General features: G+C 44.0%; 2 non-coding genes across 2 annotated transcripts; both read left to right on the top strand.

Annotated features, from left to right (window-relative positions):
- Window positions 1-11663: 11663 nt before the first annotated feature.
- trnas-aga (transfer RNA serine (anticodon AGA)) lies at window positions 11664-11744 on the top strand. Its single transcript has one exon. It is a non-coding gene; the product is annotated as a tRNA-Ser (tRNA).
- Window positions 11745-13619: 1875 nt separating this feature from the next.
- Window positions 13620-13700, top strand: trnas-aga (transfer RNA serine (anticodon AGA)). The gene has a single exon. It is a non-coding gene; the product is annotated as a tRNA-Ser (tRNA).
- Window positions 13701-15293: the final 1593 nt, after the last annotated feature.

Below are 15293 nucleotides of genomic sequence, written 5' to 3'. Positions count from 1 at the left end.
CCTCAACTGTTTTAATTGGGCGGCCCCTACTTCGAAGATCATGCCCTCGAGTTCGAGTCTCCCCCCATCAGTGGAAACATCAGCTCTGCATCCACCTTGTTTCGATAAGATCACCTCTCATTCTTCTTAAATCCAATGAGTCGAGGCCCAAACTACTCAACCTTTCCTCATAAGTCAACCTGCTCATCCCTTATATCAACCTAGTGAACCTTATCTGAACTGCCTTCAAAGCAATTATATCCTTTCGTAAATATGGAAAACAAAACTGCATGCAGTATTCCAGGTGTGGCCTCACCAAAACCTTATATAGCTGTAGCAAGACTTCCCCACTTTTATACTCCATCCCCTTTGCAAAAAAGGTCAAGATACCATTGGCCTTCCTGATCAATTGCTGTACCTGCATACTATCCTTTTGTGTTTCATGCACAAGTAACCCCAGGGCCTGCTGTACTGCGGCACTTTGCAATCTTTAACAATTTAAATAATAGCTTGCTCCTAGACATCTTACTGCAATTATATAGGACCCTGGTGAGAATACACCTGGAGTATTGTGTACAGTTTTGATTGCTTACCTAAGGAAGGATGTACTTACTATTGAGGATGGCAACGAAGGTTCACCAAACTGATTCCTGGGATGGGGCATTATCCTTTGAGGAGAGATTGAGTAGACTAAGCCTATATTCTGTACAGGATAGAAGAATGAGAGGTGATCTCATTTTAAAATATACAAAATTCTTACGGGGCTTGACAGTGTAGATCAGAGGTGTCAAACATACGGCCCGCGGGCCGGACACGATCCCGCAAGTCCCTTCCACCGGCCGCCACGTGTTTTAATTTATGTGACCCCCGCCCCCAGCCCCGACATTTTGCTTGCTGACTGGAACACAACCTGAATTTGTCGGCCGTCACGGAACAGGAGGAGGGTGGCGGAGGCACGGGGAAGGTCAGTCGGTGTCCACGGGGAGCAATTCTGGGACAACGACGGCACTCACATGGATTGTCAATGGGAGATAAGTTTTGAGTGAGGCAGTGAGTAGATAAATACCGAGAGAGAAGGGGAGGAGTGTCGCTGGAACTCCAGGTGATGTAACAGATGATGGGGGTTAGTGCAGCATCGGTAGTGAGGGGCTTGTGTTCCTGAAATTCTCCGCCATCCTCAGCCCCAGTGAGGCGCTGATTTTGAAATTCTCAGCATCTTGTTCACACCTCTCGATGGCCCCGCCCCTCCCTATCTCTGTAACCTCCTCCAGCCCCTACACCCCTTCCTCTCTCTGTAACCTTCTCCAGCCACTACACCCCTCCGTTTCTCTGTAACCTCCTCCAGTTCCTACACCCCTACCTATCTCTGTAACCTCCTCCAGTCCCTACACCTCCCCCTATCTCCGTAACCTCCTCCAGCCCTACACCCCTCCCTATCTCTCTAACCTCTTCGAGCCCCGACACCCCTCCCTGTCTCTCTAACCTTGTTAGGGTTAACTTCAAACCACCACTAGGATTCTGTTAGCCTTAAAGTAAATGCAGGTTTTATTAATACAAGCCGGCAGGGGAGCTATCCTTGAAGGAATGCTCGAAGATACTGTCAGAGACATCTTAATTTATACAGTTTCAGATTATAGCATTAAGTAATTACGCAAGTTACAATTATTTCATGCTGATTGATTAATACATGATTGATTGGTACAGCGCTTCCTCCAATCTGGCAACGACATGCCTTAATTGGCAATTCCAAATACATGTTGTTATGATTATTTTATTTAACTCTTATTTTGTTATACAATTCCAATTCTATGCTATCTGTGTCCATGCCCAGCTCCCAAGGCCTTTGGTCTATGAATTGGAGCATCTGCTCCTCTGTGGAAGGCATCCCACACATGCTTCCCACAAAAAACAGGCTGTGGGTTCCATTTTAAAAACCAGTTAACTCCATTTTAAAACATCACAATTATTATTATTCTTTGTAATTACAATTTGTAATCTGCCCTTTCAGTCCCTCCTGTTGGTCCCTGATTATTTCTAAATAATCAACTGACCACATATATGTTCTGAGCCATCTGCTGGAAATGGTGATATCAAGTCCATATCCCTGGGATCACTTGTAGTTCCATCTTTTGCGGAGTGTTTACATACTACACCTGACCATTTCCCTGGGATATTGGCACATCACTTATATTTCTTTTTGTACATAAAGTGCATAAGCTTGGGGTCTTGGTTGTTTCCCTAACGCGTTCCAAAGTCACTCGCCTCCCTATCATGCCTACATTACATAATTAACAAGGCATTTTGCTGTTCGGCAATAACCATGTGGTTGTATATCTCTCTGATCTTACACATCAGATATAGTTGGATCACGATACATGTCCCTTCCACTACCATTATTACCACAATTGAATGCCACATCAATTTGAGGACTGCGTAGGCTTTAGGTGATCAGCCCTTAAAAAAACCACCATGAACAAAAAGTTTCCATTCCCTGCCTTATCCTTACCTGATTCCTATTTCTCCCGCCTCCGTTTCGTTGGTCAGGCGACAGGATTGGGACACTCATGACTCAGATCAGGTATTCATGCCGTCTTTTTGTTTGATTAACCTTCTTTGGATCTAGCAAAGGCTTTCTGCGTTCTTGGTTACGGGTCTTGGCCAATCTCTTCTTTCTGCGCCTCTTGTATCTGCCTGTACAGTCTCCCAGGAGCATCAACACCACTATCAGATGCACTAGGACTAACACATGGGATATAATTCTAATCCCTATCTTGTAACTTTGCTCGGGTAAGCCTCACCTGTCTTTGCACTTGTTACATAACATCACCAACCAACTCAAGGCTATTACTATCTGTATTGTCACTAGGGTATGGGAAAGGATCCTTATCCAGGGATGTATAATCTCAAGTACCAAGGCGGGTTTTTCAGGTTATCCTTTATTTCACTGTCCAGTTCTTCAGATTTCTCCTTCAGCTCTTAATATCTTTTAATGTTATTTCTTGAGCTAGTTAAATCTTCAAGTAACAGGGGAATTGATTGTGCTTGCTCTTCCATGTAAACATCAATATCTTGCTTAATCTCATCGCTTACATTGTCTTCCTGGTATGTCATGCGTGCTCTTCCCCCTGCCACCAACAGTCTTGGAGTAACGTAAGTTCCCAGGCTAGTTATCACACAATATTGTCCTCGCCCTTGATACGTGTAATGTAGGTTCGGGCAGGTTTTATTCCAATGACGCACCATTCCGTAGTGTTTTCAAACCCGCATCTATCCTTGCTCCCGTCTCCCACTGGATGAGGACCTATAGTTAGGCTTCCTCCTCTCCGGAACATGGATAAAGATATTCCCCTTATATTTCCATTCTTTTTGATCTCATACTGGTCCATCGCGGATGTACTCTTCCCCTCGTATTATGTTTGTTTCCCCTCACATCCTCCTGTAACCGCATACACCCTTGTCATTCCTTTCAAAAAGGGCCACATTACAGCAAAGTCTAATGGGACAAAGTGTGTTAAAAAGACAAGCCTGAAGGCTCTGTGCCTCAATGCGAGGAGTATTCGTAATAAGGTGGATGAATTAACTGCACAGGTAGCAATTAATGAATATGATATAATTGGCACCACGGAGACATGGCTGTCCTGAGGCTGTGTCCCCTGGTTCTGGACTTCCCCAACATCGGGAACAAGCTACCTGCATCTAACCTGTCCCTTCCCGCCAGAATCTTTATGTTTCTACGAAATCCCCTCTCATCCGTCTAAACTCCAAAGTATAAAAACCAAGTTGATCCAGTCTCTCCTCATATGACAGTCCAGCCATCCCGAGAATCAATCTGGTGAACTTTCGCTTCACTCACTCAATAGCAAGAACGTCCTTCCTCAGATTAGGAGACCAAAACTAAATACAATATTCCAGGTGAGGCCTCACCAAGGCCCTGTACAACTGCAGTAAGAATCTGTTGAATCTGCATTTTACTGCAATTCTCTGACATTCTGAACCGATAAAGAAATGGAATCGTGTCTCTCAGTCTCTGCCTCACTCTCTACCTCTGTCTCTTTAGAGATCTGTGCATGTGTTTGCGTGTTTGAGTCTTTGTCTCCCTCACTCTGAATCACTCTGTCTCTCCCTGTTTCTCTGTTTGTCTCGGTCTCTCAATCAGCCCGTGTCTTTCTCACAGTGTCCAGTTCTGTTGCAATGGGATTCTCTCAGTCTCTCTGTCTGACTGTCTCTCTCTTTCCCATCATTACTGTCTGTCTATGTCTCTGCCTGCCTGTCTCTCTTTGCCTGTCTTTGTTCGATCCTGTCTCTAACCTGTTGAGTATTTCCATCATTTTTTGTTTTTATCTCTGTCTCTCTCTCTCTATCTTCTCTCTCTCTATCTCTCTCTCTCTTTGTCGCTTTCTTTGTCCATGTCTTTTTCTTTGTCTCTGGTTTTCCATTACTATTTGCCTCTCTCTCTTTATGGAGCACACACACACACACATCTCTGTGTATGTGTGTGTTTGAGTCTTTGTCTCACTCAGTCTCCCTATCCCTCTCAGTCTCACACTTGATCTCTCTCTATTTCTCTAGCTCGCTGTCTGTCTCTCCCTGTTTCACTGTTTGTGTCTGTCTCTCAAAGTGTATGTCTCTTTCTCATGATGTCCACTTATTTTCCCAGCTCGATTCCTGCTGTCTCAAAATCTACACCCGTCAGTCCCTCATTGGTATAGTCGTGAGTATCCCCGCCTGTCACGCGAAAGGAATAATTTTCGAAATGTAGAATTGTACCTCTGTTATTCGGTTTCGATTCATATTAACAGTTCCAGAGCAACATAGAAGAGTAAAAAGACAGCAAGAGGAGATTGGCTCTTCCAGAATTTTAGGAAACGGAGACTTTTTCAGGACTCTGCGGCGTTCTGATGCAGAGAGGTGGATGATTGAGTTTTATGTGAGTAACATTTAAAGAGATAGAAACCCAGTAGTCGTGCCTGGGTGATTAAGGCGATGGACCAAAAAACCGATTGGGGTTTCACCGTGCAGGTTCGATCCTGTCCACTACCGATTTCAGCATTTTTCATTCCATTTCACAATTTAACCAGATCCCTGCAAAACGGATCCTGAGTTCGGTGGAATAACGTCCCACACCTTGCAACACTGACATTTTTTTCTCATGTTCATTAATTTGCAATATTCACGATACATACGGATAGAAAAACGCAAAAATCAGCCAAATTAGCGACAGTGATTCAGCCTGTCTAACCTTCTTTATGTCTAAGGCACTCTGTGTATGCCCATTGGTGCGTGTATATATTTGGTTGTGTGTGTGTGTGTCTCTGTGTCTGTCTATCTGTATGTATGTCACTGTGTATGTGCAACTGTCTGTGGATATCATCACCATGCATTTGGTATGCCCTGGAACTTTTTAAAAAGACTTGGGGAAAATAAGATAGTTGTGACATTTGATATCGGCTTTGGTTCAGCGGCAGCATTTTCGACTTCAAGTCCCACTCCTGAGACTTGAGCATATAATCTTGGCTGACACTCAAGTGCAGTACTTGCGGAATTTTGCATTGTTGAAGCTGTTGACTTTTGGATGAAATGTTAAATTGAAGCTCCGTCTGCTCTCTCCGGTGAATGCGAAAGTTCCCACAGCATTATTCGAAAAAGAGTAGTGAGTTGTCCCCGTGACACTTTTATATAAATATTCTGAAATGCTCACTGAAAACCTGTGTGAATGCGTGTGTCTGTGAGGGTGGAGCTCAAGCCCAGATTCTCATCGAGACAGAATGTGAAGGTTCGCAAGTCCAGAATGGCTGAGTGTATATGTCGTTGCATTTAGGCTCTAATGGGTTTATATCCGCGTGGGTTCGAACCCCACTCCGCGTAGCTCTTGAATTTTGCACTGATTTTCTCCCATCTTGCTCAGTGTGACCCGAATACCTTCTGTTGAATCTGTAACTCTGTCACACTCTCAACTGACAAAGAAATGGGATTGTGAAATGTATCTGTGCCTCTCACTCTCTGTCTTTCGAGAGCCCTGTATATCTTTATGTGTTTCAGTCTCTGTCACTCTCTGACTCACTCTGTCTGAGGACCTGCAAGCTGAATTCATGGAGCTCGGAGTTAAATTAAAAAGTAGGACCTCAAAGTTCGCAAACTCAGGATTGCTACCAATGCGACCTGCTAGTCGGAGCACGAATCGCAGGATAGCTCAGATGAATACGTGGCTTGAAATGTGGTGCAGATGCGAGGGATTCAAGTTCATGGGACTTTGGAACCGGTTCTGGGGGAGGTGGGACCAGAACTAAACCGGAAGGTCTGCACCTGGGCAGGACCCGAAACAATGTCCAAGGGGGAGTGTTTGCTAGTGTTATTGGGGAGGGTTTAAAGTAATATGGCAGGGCGACGGGAGACAGAGGGAAGTCGAATGGGCACAGAACGAAAGATTAAAAGTAAAGGTGGAGGGCAGAGAATCCCACAGCAAAAATCAAATAGGGCCACTTTACAGCCAAATTCTAAAGGTTCAAAATGTGCTACAATAAAAAGCCTGAAGGCTCTGTGCCTCATTGTGAGGTGTGTTCGTAATAAAGCGGATGAATTAACTGCACAAGCAGCAATTACTGAATATGATATAATTGGCATGACGGAGACATAGCTCCAGGGTGACCAAGGCTGGGAATTCAACATTCAGGAAGCATCGACAGAAATGAAAAGGTGTTGGGGTAGCGTTCCTGGTTAAAGAGGAAATTAAGGCAATAGTAAGGAACGGCATTAGCTTGGATGATGTGCAACATGTATGGGTGGTGCTGCGGAATACCAAAGGGAAGAAAACGCGAGAGGAGTTGTGTACAGATCAGCAAACAGTATTAGTGAGGTTGGGGACAGCATCAAACAAGAAATTTAGGGATGCGTGCCATAAAGATACAGCAGTTATCAAGGACGACCTTGCTCTAAATATAGATTGGGCTAATGAAACAGGAAGCAATACGGTGGAGGAGGATTTCCTCGAGCGTATTAGGGATGGTTTTCTCGACCAATATGTCAAGGGACCATCTAGAGGGCTGGCCATCCTAGACTGGGTGGTGTGTAATGAGAAAGGACAAATTAGCAACCTTGTTGTGCGAGGCCCCTTGGGATGAGTGGCCATAATAAGGTAGAATTCTTTATTAAGGTGGCGAGTGCCACAGTTAATTCAGAGACTTGGGTCCTGAACTTAAGGAAAGGTAACTTCGATGATATGAGACGTGAATTGGCTAGAATAGACTGGCGAATGGTACTGAAAGGGTTGACGGTGGATAGGCAATGGCATACATTTAAAGATCACATAGACGAACTTCAACAATTGTATTTCCCTGTCTGGAGTAAAAATAAAACTGGGAAGGTGGCTCAACCGCAGTTAACAAGGGAAATTAAGGATAGTGCAAGGAATAGGCATATAAATTGGCCAGAAAAAGCCGCAACCTGAGGACTGGGAGACATTTAGAATTCAGCAGAGGAGGACAAAGGGTTTAATTAGGAGGGGGAAATTGGATTATGAGAGGAAGCTTGTTGGAAACATAATAAAGTTCTATAGATATGTGAAGACAAAAAGATTGCAGTCAGATTCAGGTGAATTTATAATGGGGAACAAAGAAATGGTAGATCAGTTGAACAATTACTTTGGTTCTGTCTTCACGAAGGAAGACACGCATAACCTTCCAAAAATACTAGGGCACAAAGGATCTAGCGAGAAGGAGGAACTGAAGGAAATCCTTATCAGTCAGGTAATTGTGTTAGGGAAATTGATGGGATTGAAGACCGATAAATCCCCGGGGCCTGATAGTCTGCATTGGAATGTACTTGAGGAAGTGGCCCTAGAAATAGCGGATTCATTGGTGATCATTTTCCAACAGTCTATGGACTCTAAATCAGTTCGTATGGACTGGAGATTAGCTAATGTAACACCACATTTTAAAAAAGGAGGGAGATAGAAAATGGATAATTAGAGACCGGTTAGCCTGACATCAGTAGAGGGGAAAATGTAAGGATCAATTATTAAAGATGAAATAGCAGTGCATTTGGAAAGCAGTGAGAGGATCGGTCCAAGCCGCATGAATTTATGAAAGGGAAATCAAGCTTGACAAATCTTCTGGAATTTATTGAGGATATAACTAGTATAGTGGACAAGGGGAACCAGTGCATGTGGTGTAATTACTTTCAAAAGGCTTTCAACAAATTCCCACACACGTATTGGTGTGCATAGTATTGGGGGTAATGTACTGACGTGGATAGAGAACTGGTTGGCAGACAGGAAGCAGAGAGTCGGGATAAACGGGTCCTTTTCAGAAAAGCAGGCAGTGACTAGTGGGGTGCCGCAGGGCTCAGTGCTCGGACCCCAGCTATTTACAATATACATGGATGATTTAGATGAAGGAATTGAGTGTAATATCTTCCAGTTTGCAGATGATACTAATCGGGTGGCGGCATGAGCTGTGAGGAGGACGCTAAGAGGCTGCAGGGTGACTTGGACAGGTTAGGTTAGTGGACAAATGCATGGCAGATGCAGTATAATGTGGATAAATGAGAGGTTATCCACTTTGGTGGCAAAAACACGAAGGCAGAATATTATCTGTATGGCGGCAGATTAGGAAAAGGGGAGGTGCAATGGGAGCTGCGTGTCGTGGTACACCAGTCATTGAAAGTTGACATGCAGTTGCAGCAGGCGGTGAAGAAGGCAAATGGTATGTTGACCTTTATAGCTAGGGGTTTTACTGCAGTTGTACAGGGCCTTTGTGAGACCTCATCCGGAATATTGTGTTCAGTTTTGGTCTCGTAATCTGAGGAAGGACTTTCTTGCTATTGAGGGAGTGCAGCGAAGTTTCACCATACTGATTCCCGGGATTACAGGACTGACATATGAGGAGAGACTGGATCGACTGGGCTTGTAGTCACTGGAGTTTAGAAGTAAGAGAGGGGATCTCATAGAAACATTAAAAATTCTGACGGGACTTTACAGGTTAGATGCAGCAAGAACGTTCCCGATGTTGGGGAAGTCCAGAATTAGGGGACACAGTCTAAGGATAAGGGGCAGGCCATTTAGGATCGAAGTGACGAGAAACTTCTTCACTCAGAGAGTTGTTAACCTGTGGAATTCCCTATCGCAGAGAGTTGTTGATGCCAGTTCATTGGCTATATTCAAGAGGGAGTTAGATATGGCCATGAAGGCTAAAGGCATCAAGAGGTATGGAGAGAAAGCAGGAAAGGGGTAGTGAGCTGAATGATCAGCCATGATCTGATTGAATGGTGGTGCAGACTCGAAAGCCCGAATGGCCTACTCCTGCACATATTTTCTATGTTTCTCAGTTTATCCCTATCTCTCAATCTGTCTCTTACTTTCTCACGGTGTCAAAGTTCTGCTCCAATGGGATTCTCTCAGTCTCCCTGTCTATTTGGCTCTCTCTTTCCCATCATCCCTCTCTGTCTGACTGTCTCTCTCCATCTGTCTATGTCTCTGCCTGCTGTCTTTTTTTGCTCTGTCTCTAACCTGCTGAATATTTCCATCATTTTCTCTATTAGTCTCTATCTCTCTTTCTCGATCAGTCTCTCTCCTTGTCACAGTCTTTATCATTGTCTTTCTCTCACTCTTTCCCTCTCTCTCTTAATAGATCACACACACACATCTCTGTATATGTATGTATTTGCGTCTGTTTCTCACTCAGTCTGCCACTCCTTCATTGTCTCACACTTTCTGTCTCCCGTTGTCTCGATGTCGCTCTCTGTCTCTCCCTGCTGTCGGACTAGAAATCCATTGAAATTTTCCCGCGCAGATTCGAATCCTGCCGACTACGATTCTCAGCATTTTTCATTCCATTTCACAATTTAACCAGTTCTCTGCCAAACTGATCATGAGATAAATGGAATAATGTCCCACACCTTTCAACACAGATATTTGTTTCTCATTTTTATTAATCTGCAATATTCACGATACATCCGTTTAAAACATCGCAAAAATCAGTCAAAGTTGCGACAGTGATTCAGCCTGTCTATACCTCGAGATGTCTCAGGCATCTGTGCATGCCCGTTGGTGCGTGTAAATTTTTGGTTATGTGTGTGTGTGTCTCTGTGTCTGTCTATCTCTATTTTTGTCTCTCCATATGTGCAACTGTCTGTGGAAATCATCACCATGAATTTGATATGTCCTGGAACTTATAAAAAAGACTTGGGGAAAATAATACGGTTGTGAACTTTTGTATTGGCTTTGGTTCAGTGGCAGCATTCTCGACTGAATCAGGAGTTTGTGTATTCAATTCGCACTACTTGGACTTGAGCATATCATCTTGGCTAACACTCAAGTGCAGCACTTGGGGAATTTTGCAATGTTGAAGCTGTAGACTTTCGGATGAAATGTTAAATTGAAACTCCGTCTGCAACCTCGGGTGGATATGAAAGGTCCCAGAGCATTACTCGAATAGGAGTAGGAGAGTTGCCCCCGTATCAATATTCCTAAAAATGTTCGTAAATGCTCACTAAAAGACTATGTGCATGTGTTTGTATGTGGGGTTGGGGTTGAAGCCCAGTTTGTCACAGAGACAGAATCCAAGCTCTCACACGGCCAGGATAACCGAGTGGTTAAGTCGTTGGCCTTAAACTTCAAAGGGTTTTTCCACCGTGGGTTCTTCCCCACTCCTGGTTTCTATTTATTTTAACACAGATTTCCTCCCATTCTGATCAGTGATGTCCGACTTTCATCGGTTGAATCAACCATTTTCTGTAACTATGTGACACTCTGAACCGATAATGAAATGAAATTGTGAAATGTATCTGCGTCGCTCGGTCTCTGCCTCTCTCTCTCTTCACAGAGCTGTGTATGTGTTTGTATGTTGAGTCTTTGTCTCTCTCAGTCTGACTCACTCTGTCTGTCTCTGTTTCTCCGTTTGTCTCAGTCTCTCAATCTGTCTCTTTCTCACGGTGCCCACGTCTGTTCCAATGGGATTCTCTCAGATTCTTTGTCTGACTGGCTCTCTCTTTCCCATCATTTCGGTCTGTCCATTTCTTTGCCTGTCTCTGTTAGTCCCTGCCTCTGACCTGAGAAGTATTTCCATCATTTTCTGTTTTAGTCTCTATCGCTCTCTCTCTATCTGTCTCTCTCCTTGTCACTGTCTTTATCATTGTCTTTCTCTCACTCTTTCCCTTTCTCTCTTAATAGATCACACACACACATCTCTTTCTCTGTATGTGTTTGAGTCTTTTTCTCACCCAATCTGCCTCTCCTTCTCAGTCTCACACTTTCTGTCTCTCGTTGTCTCTATCTCGGTGTCTGTCTCTCCCTGTTTGTCGGTTTGTCTCTGTCTCTCAATGTGTCCGTCAACTTCTCATGGTGTCTAGTTCTGTTCACAGCTCGATTCCGGCTCCGACAGCGCAGCTATCCGTCAGTTCCTCGTTAGTATAGTGGTGAGTATCCCCGCCTGTCACGCGCGAGACCGGGGTTCAATTCCCCGACTGGGAGGCAGTTGTTTCAAGATGTTGAATTTTACTTCTGTTTCTTGGAAGAGATGCATATTAAAAAGGTCCAGAGCAATATGGAACTGTAAAAATACAGGTAGAGCAGATTGCCTCGTCCAGATTTTTAGCAAACGGAGACTTTTTCAGGATTCTTTGGCCATCTGCTGCACAGAGATGGATGACTGAATTTTTTTCTGAGTAACGTTTGAAAAGCCAGCGAAACAGTAGTCGTGGCCGAGTGGTTAAGGCGATGGACTAGAAATCCATTGGGTTATACCGCGCAGGTTCGAATCCTGCCGACTGCGATTCTCAGCATTTTTCATTCCATTTCACAATTTAACCAGTTCTCTGCCAAACTGATCATGTGATAAATGGAATAACGTCCCACACCTTTCAACTTTGACATTTTTTTCTCATTTTTATTAATCTGCAATATTCACGATACATCCGTTTCAAAAATCGCAAACATCAGTCAAAGTTGCGACAGTGATTCAGCCTGTCTATTCCTCGAGATGTCTGAGGCATCTGTGCATTGTCGTTGGTGCGTGCAAATTTCTGGATATGTGCGTGTGGGTCTCTGTGTCTGTCTATCTATTTATATGTCTCTGTGTATGTGCAACTGTCACTGGAAATCATCACCATGAATTTGATATGTCCTGGAACTTATAAAAACGACTTGGGGAAAATAATACGGTTGTGAACTTTTGTATCGGCTTTGGTTCAGTGGCCGCATTCTCGACTGAATCGGGAGTTTGTCTGTTCAAGTCGCACTTCTGAGACTTGAGCATATCATCTTGGCTAACACTCAAGTGCAGCACTTGGGGAATTTTGCAATGTTGAAGCTGTTGACTTTCGGATGAAATGTTAAATTGAAGCTCCGTCTGCACCCTCGGGTGGATATGAAAGTTCCCAGTGCATTATTCGAAAAAGAACAGGAGAGTTGCCCCCGTGTCAATATTACTAAAAATGTTCGTAAATGCTCACTGAAAGCCGATGTGCATGTGTTTGTATGTGGGGTTGGGGTTGAAGCCCAGATTCTCACAGAGACAGAATCCAGGTTCCCACAGGACCAGAATAGCCGAGTGGTTGAGGCGTTGGCCTTAAAACTCAATGGGTTTGTCCCGCGTGGGTTTGTCCCCCACTCCTGGTATCTCTTTAATTTAATACGGATATCCTCCCATTCTGATCAGTGAGACCGGATTTTCATCGGTTGAATCAGCAATTTTCTGTAACAATGTGACACTCTGAACCGATAATGAAATGAAATTGTGAAATGTATCTGTGTCGCTCGGTTTCTGCCTCTCTCTCTCTCTCTTCAGAGAGTTTTGTATGTTTGAGTCTTTGTCTCTCTCAGTCTGACTCACTCTGTCTGTCCCTGTTTCTCTGTTTGTCTCTGTCTCTCAATCTGTCTCTTTCTCACGGTGCCACGTTTGTTCCAATGAGATTCTCTCAGACTCTTTGTCTGACTGGCTCTCTCTTTCCCATCATTTCGGTCTGTCCTTGTCTTTGCCTGTCTCTGTTAGTCCCTGCCTGTAAGCTGAGAAGTATTTTCATCATTTTCTGTTTTAGTCTCTATCCCTCTCTCTCTTTCTGTCTCTCTCCTTGTCACTGTCTTTATCGTTGTCTTTCTCTCACTCTTTCCCTCTCTCTCTGAATAGATCACTCACACACATCTCTGTATATGTATATATTTGAGTCTTTTTCTCACTGAGTCTGCCTCTCCTTCTCAGTCTCACACTTTCTGTCTCTCGTTGTCTCTATCTCGCTGTCTGTCTCTCCCTGTTTGTCGGTTTGTCTCTGTATCTCAATGTGTCTGTCGACTTCTCCTGGTGTCCAGTTCTGTTCACAGTGACTCGATTCCTGCTCTGTCAGAACTGGTACCCGTCAGTTCCTCGTTAGTATAGTGGTGAGTATCCCCGCCAGTCGCGCGCGAGACCGGGGTTCAATTCCCCGCCGGGGAGGCAGTTGTTTCAAGATGTTGAATTTTACTTCTGTTTCTTGGAAGAGATGCATATTAAAAAGTTCCAGAGCAATATGGAACTGTAAAAATACAGGTGGATGAGATTGCCTCGTCCAGATTTTTAGCAAACGGTGAATTTTTCAGGATTCTTTGGCCGTCTGCTACACAGAGATGGATGACTGAGTTTTTTCTGAGTAAAGTTTAAAAAGACAGCGACACAGTAGTCGTGGCCGAGTGGTTAAGGCGATGGACTAGAAATCCATTGGGTTATCCCGCGCAGGTTCCAATCCTGCCGACTGCGATTCTCAGCATTTTTCATTCCATTTCACAATTTAACCGGTTCTCTGCCAAACTGATCCTGAGATAGATGGAATAACGTCCCACACCTTTCAACGTGACATTTTTTTCTCATTTTTATTAATCTGCAATATTCACGATACATCCGTTTCAAAAATCGCAATCATCAGTCAAAGTTGCGACAGCGATTCAGCCTGTCTATTCCTCGAGATGTCTGAGGCATCTGTGCATTGTCGTTGGTGCGTGCAAATTTCTGGATATGTGTGTGTGGGTCTCTGTGTCTGTCTATCTATTTATATGTCTCTGTGTATGTGCAACTGTCACTGGAAATCATCACCATGAATTTGATATGTCCTGGAACGTATAAAAACGACTTGGGGAAAATAATACGGTTGTGAACTTTTGTATCGGCTTTGGTTCAGTGGCCGCATTCTCGACTGAATCGGGAGTTTGTCTGTTCAAGTCGCACTTCTGAGACTTGAGCATATCATCTTGGCTAACACTCAAGTGCAGCACTTGGGGAATTTTGCAATGTTGAAGCTGTTGACTTTCGGATGAAATGTTAAATTGAAGCTCCGTCTGCACCCTCGGGTGGATATGAAAGTTCCCAGTGCATTATTCGAAAAAGAATAGGAGAGTTGCCCCCGTGTCAATATTACTAAAAATGTTCGTAAATGCTCACTGAAAGCCGATGTGCATGTGTTTGTATGTGGGGTTGGGGTTGACGCCCAGATTCTCACAGAGACAGAATCCAGGTTCCCACAGGACCAGAATAGCCGAGTGGTTGAGGCGTTGGCCTTAAAACTCAATGTGTTTGTCCCGCGTGGGTTTGTCCCCCACTCCTGGTATCTCTTTAATTTAATACGGATATCCTCCCTTTCTGATCAGTGAGACCGGATTTTCATCGGTTGAATCAGCAATTTTCTGTAACAATGTGACACTCTGAACCGATAATGAAATGAAATTGTGAAATGTATCTGTGTCGCTCGGTTTCTGCCTCTCTCTCTCTCTCTTCAGAGAGTTTTGTATGTTTGAGTCTTTGTCTCTCTCAATCTGACTCACTCTGTCTGTCCCTGTTTATCTGTTTGTCTCTGTCTCTCAATCTGTCTCTTTCTCACGGTGCCACGTTTGTTCCAATGAGATTCTGTCAGACTCTTTGTCTGACTGGCTCTCTCTTTCCCATCATTTCGGTCTGTCCTTGTCTTTGCCTGTCTCTGTTAGTCCCTGCCTGTAAGCTGAGAAGTATTTTCATCATTTTCTGTTTTAGTCTCTATCCCTCTCTCTCTTTCTGTCTCTCTCCTTGTCACTGTCTTTATCGTTGTCTTTCTCTCACTCTTTCCCTCTCTCTCTGAATAGATCACTCACACACATCTCTGTATATGTATATATTTGAGTCTTTTTCTCACTGAGTCTGCCTCTCCTTCTCAGTCTCACACTTTCTGTCTCTCGTTGTCTCTATCTCGCTGTCTGTCTCTCCCTGTTTGTCGGTTTGTCTCTGTATCTCAATGTGTCTGTCGACTTCTCCTGGTGTCCAGTTCTGTTCACAGTGACTCGATTCCTGCTCTGTCAGAACTGGTACCCGTCAGTTCCTCGTTAG

This window comes from Pristiophorus japonicus, chromosome 23 (genome assembly GCF_044704955.1).
Source record: "Pristiophorus japonicus isolate sPriJap1 chromosome 23, sPriJap1.hap1, whole genome shotgun sequence".
Taxonomy (NCBI): Eukaryota; Metazoa; Chordata; class Chondrichthyes; family Pristiophoridae; genus Pristiophorus; species Pristiophorus japonicus.
Note: the sequence above shows the minus strand (reverse complement) of the source record. Positions and strands in the feature narration are given on the sequence as shown.